The 6,000-nt window shown below is 30.6% G+C and overlaps 1 long non-coding RNA gene across 4 annotated transcripts; it reads right to left on the bottom strand.

Annotated features, from left to right (window-relative positions):
- Positions 1–4,038: 4,038 nt before the first annotated feature.
- Positions 4,039–5,675, bottom strand: LOC123654073. Of its 4 annotated transcripts, none has more exons than XR_006743184.1 (2): positions 5,540–5,675; positions 4,039–4,231 (listed from the first exon to the last, which is right to left on the bottom strand). It is a non-coding gene; the product is annotated as an uncharacterized LOC123654073 (long non-coding RNA). The 4 variants fall into 4 exon arrangements; XR_006743187.1 differs by having other exon boundaries at positions 5,536–5,675; XR_006743186.1 differs by having other exon boundaries at positions 5,512–5,675.
- Positions 5,676–6,000: the final 325 nt, after the last annotated feature.

The following is a 6,000-nucleotide window of genomic DNA, read 5'->3' on the forward strand; positions in this document are numbered from 1 at the left end:
TTTTTTATTTTCTCTAAAATATATAAATGTTATTATTATAAATATATTTCAATCAAAACACAAAAAAAAAACATGACGAAATAATGAATTAGATTTTATTAGAAAAATTCACATTATATTGCAATAATATAATGTAATTATAATAAAATTTAATAGTGAAATAAAACATGTAAAAAAACGTTACCGTCACGACTTTATAAACGGATGTAATTATGTGAAAAACTGCATTTCGTGCAAATAAATTAGGTATTTAAATTATAAATTGAAAGGATACCGTCGTAAGCGCATTCAAACCGACCACGACCTTGACGTGATACACTGTTTTAAATCTGTGCTACAAGGTGTACCTGGGCATCGATACCTATATCTTTCTTACATCTATACCCTACATCTTACATCCCTTTGCTGGGCACAGGCTTCTTGCTCCATGTTGAAGAAGTATCGGAAATCAGAAAACACTTAAGATTAGAAAGTATTTATTTAATTAACATTCAAAAGATAAGATTGAACCAATGTTTATTAAGATACGATTAAGGTAAGAAAAAATCAATTAAGCCTAATTTGCATCGACTGTTCGGGATTTAAAATCTAAAATAAAGACATTTATATTACTTTTGACGCGTTAGGGAAAAATGATGAGAGTTTGTACATCTATCGAAAATGATTCAACTAAATCTCTAAACCTATATATATATATATATATATATATATATATATATATATATATATATATATATATGTGTGTGTGTGTGTGTGTGTGTGTGTAGTGGAGCTTAACAACTCGCAAAATCGCTAAAACAACGAACGTGTAACGTTACAAAAACTGGCCACAACTGGATCTTTGGCCACCGAACGGAATAAAAAAAAAGTTGGCGGGAATTGTGTAAGGTTTCACTCGAATTCAACGGGAAACTTTTCCTGTACCGTGTTACTTTTATAAGTTCATTGACATGACTTTAATTCCTCATAATTTTTTTCTTACATTTGCAACGCATCTTTGTTTTTTATCTCCTCTCTTTGACCTGTGAAACATAATCGCGTTAAGATAATATTAATAACAAAGGGTTCTTGTAAATAAATTTATTTTTTAAACGCATTTCGAATATATTTTACAAGTTATTTATATAGTAAGGTATTATTCAAAATCAAATAACTAATTTACAGAAAGACGATTCAAATGTATAGTAATTAAGTTTACGGGCTACGAATAAACCGTCATTTGCATACATAGTAACATGTTATTCATTACAAAACAATAAATTTAAACAGTTATAATTGTATATAATCTCCCGAATCTTGTTTTTTGTATCATAACTTATTCTGTACATTGTTATTAACTCAAAATAATTAAAAATTATTTACTGGTGAGGCAATATTTATGTAGTATATACTTCTATACTAGTATTATAAAGATGAAATATTGGATATTTCGTTTGTTTGTAATGGATAAATTCTAAGCCTACTGGACTGATTTAAAAAAAATCAGTAATATCCTCGTACGTTATTACTCAGTAACATCAGTTATCTCTATTTTAATGAGAGAAAATGGAAAAGACAAAAACGCAGGCGTAGTCGCAGACGGGAAGCTAGTATTTAATATAATAACTAAGTATTTATGAGAAACAGTCAATCGATTAGATTTCTCGATACTTGAAAACGATAACATTCACAGTCGTCCGCACTTTCAGTTTCAATACCGTTGTCTTTATTCCATCGATTTGTAAGACCGTAATACTTTGATAGTGGCATGAATCATAAAGTAATCGACAACACTAACCAAAAATTACTATAGAGGACAATAATTTTATTGATGCTCGTGACAATTGAGATCAAGTTCGAACAACCTTTGAATTGTTTATGACCTACTTATGGCCCTTGTGTAATTTTAACTTAAAGACAACAAAACGATTTTTTTACTGCATTTAAATCCTTATTCGTCGTTGATAAGAAGCTTTTCCTCAAAATTTAACTTTGCTTAAGGAAATATTTGACAGATTACAATTTCAAAGAAACCGCTTGAACAAACTTGTCGATTACGTGAAGAAATTTATTTCCTTGACTTGATATGAAATAAAACTGTTTACAAAATGTAATACAATTTCTTTTTCGCTTAAAATCCACTTCCTTATCCTATTTCTACTTAAAATGAGAATTGATGTAGTTAAAAATACATCGGCTATTAAAAATTTTACCGCTAGTAAAACCTCGATTAAGAGATGTAAGCGTATTGAAGTGGGTGTATTTTATAAGGCGACCAATCAATGAAAATAAAGCGTTTACAAGTCATAATACTTGGATCAGAACTTTCGATTTGCTGTCCCATTGTGACGTCAATTGGCAAAGATTAGAGCGTTGCGTAAAGTACCTAACGCTTAAAAGAAATGACTGATACTAAAATATCAGTTTTTATCAACCGTAAAATTAAAAAAAAAGTTTGAATACGTAAAAGTCAAAGAAAATTTAATGGAATGTGACGTAATGTTTTATAATACTTTGGTAGTAAAAAAAGTTAATATAACATTGGAATATGATATATAGGATAGTAAAGTTGTTAAGGATTGTGATTTTTTTATGTCTTTAATTTTATCAAAAAATATAAAAACTTTTGGCACAGCTTTAAACAATTTTGTAGTTGTACATCTGTAAACTCGTGTAAAGAAATATGTAGGTAGTAACAAATGAATCATAAACTAAGAATATAGGTGACGAAATAAACTTCATAACACAACAGAACACTGAACAGATGCACTTGCCTGTGACGTTAGATCAACAAATTATTCAGTTTCATGCACCACGTTGACGTGGGGCAAGTACATAATATTACAGTTGAATTGTGCAATACATACCTATCTCAATATAATAAATAAAAAAAACGACCAATAATAAGTTATACACTTTTCAATAAAAAACCGAATATAAGTACTCGGTGTGGCGTGACACAGGTAAATGGCACATAAATCACTAAAAATAAAGTATTTGTTACTTTGTATCATAAAAATAAAATAAAATAAATGATCAACTACTTTTTGTTTTACAGTTTTAGGTTATGGTGGGGTTGGGCTTAAATAAAGATATTGGTTAAAATCAACATAGAGATTTGACAACAATCAAAACTTTTAGTATCATATACGAGTCTGAACTGAGTTTACGCCTACAATAGCAGCGAAAACTAAGAAAAGATAAAATTCATTTACATATGCCGATTACCTACCTATAAATCACTACAGATATTCATCACATTATCACAGTTCAACAGACTTAAAAACTTACTTAAATGAATTCTAAAATATAATAAAACCTGTTTAGTATATATACACTCGAACAGATTACAAAGTTGAATCCTACGAGTACCATCAACGGTCTACCATCATCAATCTTAACCGATTAGTAATTAGAAACAAACGCCGTTTTGTCGAGTTCAACGAGTTAAAATATTTATTAAAAAGCGATTTGTCAAGTTCCTTTTTCAAAATCTAATATGATAATACTGCTATTCAACTGGTAAAGTACATATGGTACTAAATAAAAATCATTAAAGGAATACAAAAACATTACATGTGGCTATTGTTTACGTTTAACTTTGTTTGAAGAAACTATTTTGAAATATCCTCTGAAGCTATAAATATCTCATAAGAACAAGTGATTTAAAATTCATTCAAAAATGATAACTATTAATAAATCACAATGACGACAATAATCAGTGATTATTAGAACTTGTAATACTTCAACTAATTTGTCGAGTGATTGGATATAAGAAGAAGAGCTATAAGATAGTTACGATTAATAAGTAAGCATTTATCTAAGGAATATGATAACAAACTAATTGTAAAATTTTCTTACATAAATTTGTATTTAAAATTTTTTTATATACTCGTATATTATTCCATAATTACAACTAATTTTTAAAACCTTTATGCTAAAAGTTCTGTTAAATTATCGACATCTTGTTGATGTTAGCCTTCCTTTCACACTTTGATAAAATTTAAATATTTGCAACAAACAAAATAATTTAAGATAATAATTACCTGAATATATTCGGTACAGCGAATCCAACAATCCTTGCATCATTTTTGAAGATTTTTTTTTACTACACTAAACTTGATGACGTCAAAAACCGACTAAAATAAACCTTATACTGTTTGATCAAAATGAACATCGTAACTGCATTATAAACCGTATAATGTGAAGTGTTCATCCATCAAACTACATTCGATTGTAAATAATTCACGACCTGCGCAATCAAAAGAACAGTTTAACGGCATATACTCATAAAAAATTAAAGCATAAACTGCAAATATGAAACAATAATAAAACTAGAAATGTCTTCCTTTAAAAGCATATGGAGTTGAATGACCTTCGGCCGAACCAGACGGTGGCCAAATTGAAATAACGGTATAAACAGCTGGATCGTTATCATCAATCAGATTTGCGTAACTATCTGTTAGCAATTACCTCGTACACTTTTACAAACCACTGGGTATGAAGAATGCAGCGTCGAACAGTTAGAATAAATTACTAATGAAAAACGATGATAACAAAAGGTGAAACAACACACATACAGAAACTTGCAAAATGAAACGATAAAATATCATTCACAGGGTTACGTATGTGGGTGTATGTGGTAATAAAGCCCTAAGGCTACACCTACTAAAACTACAACAAGATGTCCCTTCGACCAAAGCAACATTAAATGCTTATTTGGTTAAGTATAAAGCATAATGTCAAAGAAAAACCTTACTCAACGTTCAACCTACGACACTCTTGAAATAAGTTTCATTAATATCTTAATTAAAATATTTATTACATACCAACAAATGTCTATATATTTTTAGATTAATAGAAATTTTAGCGTCAAACTAAACTAACCATTCATAATATGACTGTTTCGAAATAGACGTGCCAATAACATTGGGCAGGTAAATGTGGACACTAATGAGACGTGGGTGAATGGTACAGTAAAATTAGCCAAACATATAAGCCAGCACTGAACCAGTGGTAGCGAAATGAAAAACTCAAGACGTAAGACCACGTCTGCTTCAATGTAAATTTATATAATGGATGTATTTGTTCAGTACGGAAGACAGCATTAGTGACATACTTGACCGTCTCGATGTATTTATGGACAACTGCCTAACCGTCTTTTAACTTAGATACTAGAGTTAAATATAAATAAGTATTCAGTCACATAAATTTTAATCAATGAAATCAAAATAAAAAATGTGTGTGCGTTATAGGTTTTTGAATAATGAACTTTTATAACAAGAAAAAAAGGTCAAACAACGATTGATTATTGTGTCCATTGGTAGTGACAAGTCAATGATAAACGACGTCAAAATTGAATATGAAAACAAGAAACCAAAACTTAAAAACGAAGGAAGCACAATAACACATCAAACTAAATCTTCTAAGGAACAATCCCCTTTTTAAAAATCAAACATTCATCCGTTAGACACTAAACCACTTAGGTAAACACTGTCACAACACTATAGGAACCGGTCCATTTATAATTACGCATAAAGTTTATACGAAACACACGGACGTTTAAGTTGTACGAACGCACTGACAGGTAATATCGATATAGACCATAGGCGTAGATCCCGGTCTGCCATCACGGGTAGCGCGCCCGCGCCGTCCGCGGTCCGCCACACCGCCGCCGCCACTGGCGTACCGGGATTATTTATAAATTTACAGACAGGGGGTCGTAGAATTCGCACAACGTATGGCATGCCAATGCTTATGACTGCATCAGGTCGCACCGGAAACAAAAATTAGCGCTATCCCAGATGAATCATTTTGTCATCACTATTAACTATATTTTAGCCTGTCATTGAAAATATTGATATTAAAAAATATCATAATATTTCTGCTGGTGGAGATGGCCAGAATGTTGATATCAATAGGAATGAAAATTTTTTTTTTAGCTTATCGTAATCGCTTTCTTCAAATACTCAATCCAGCAATATTTTACCTGGATATTAAAACTGTCCCTCGCAGAGCCGC

Source organism: Melitaea cinxia, chromosome 5 (genome assembly GCF_905220565.1).
Source record: "Melitaea cinxia chromosome 5, ilMelCinx1.1, whole genome shotgun sequence".
NCBI classification, from domain to species: Eukaryota; Metazoa; Arthropoda; class Insecta; order Lepidoptera; family Nymphalidae; genus Melitaea; species Melitaea cinxia.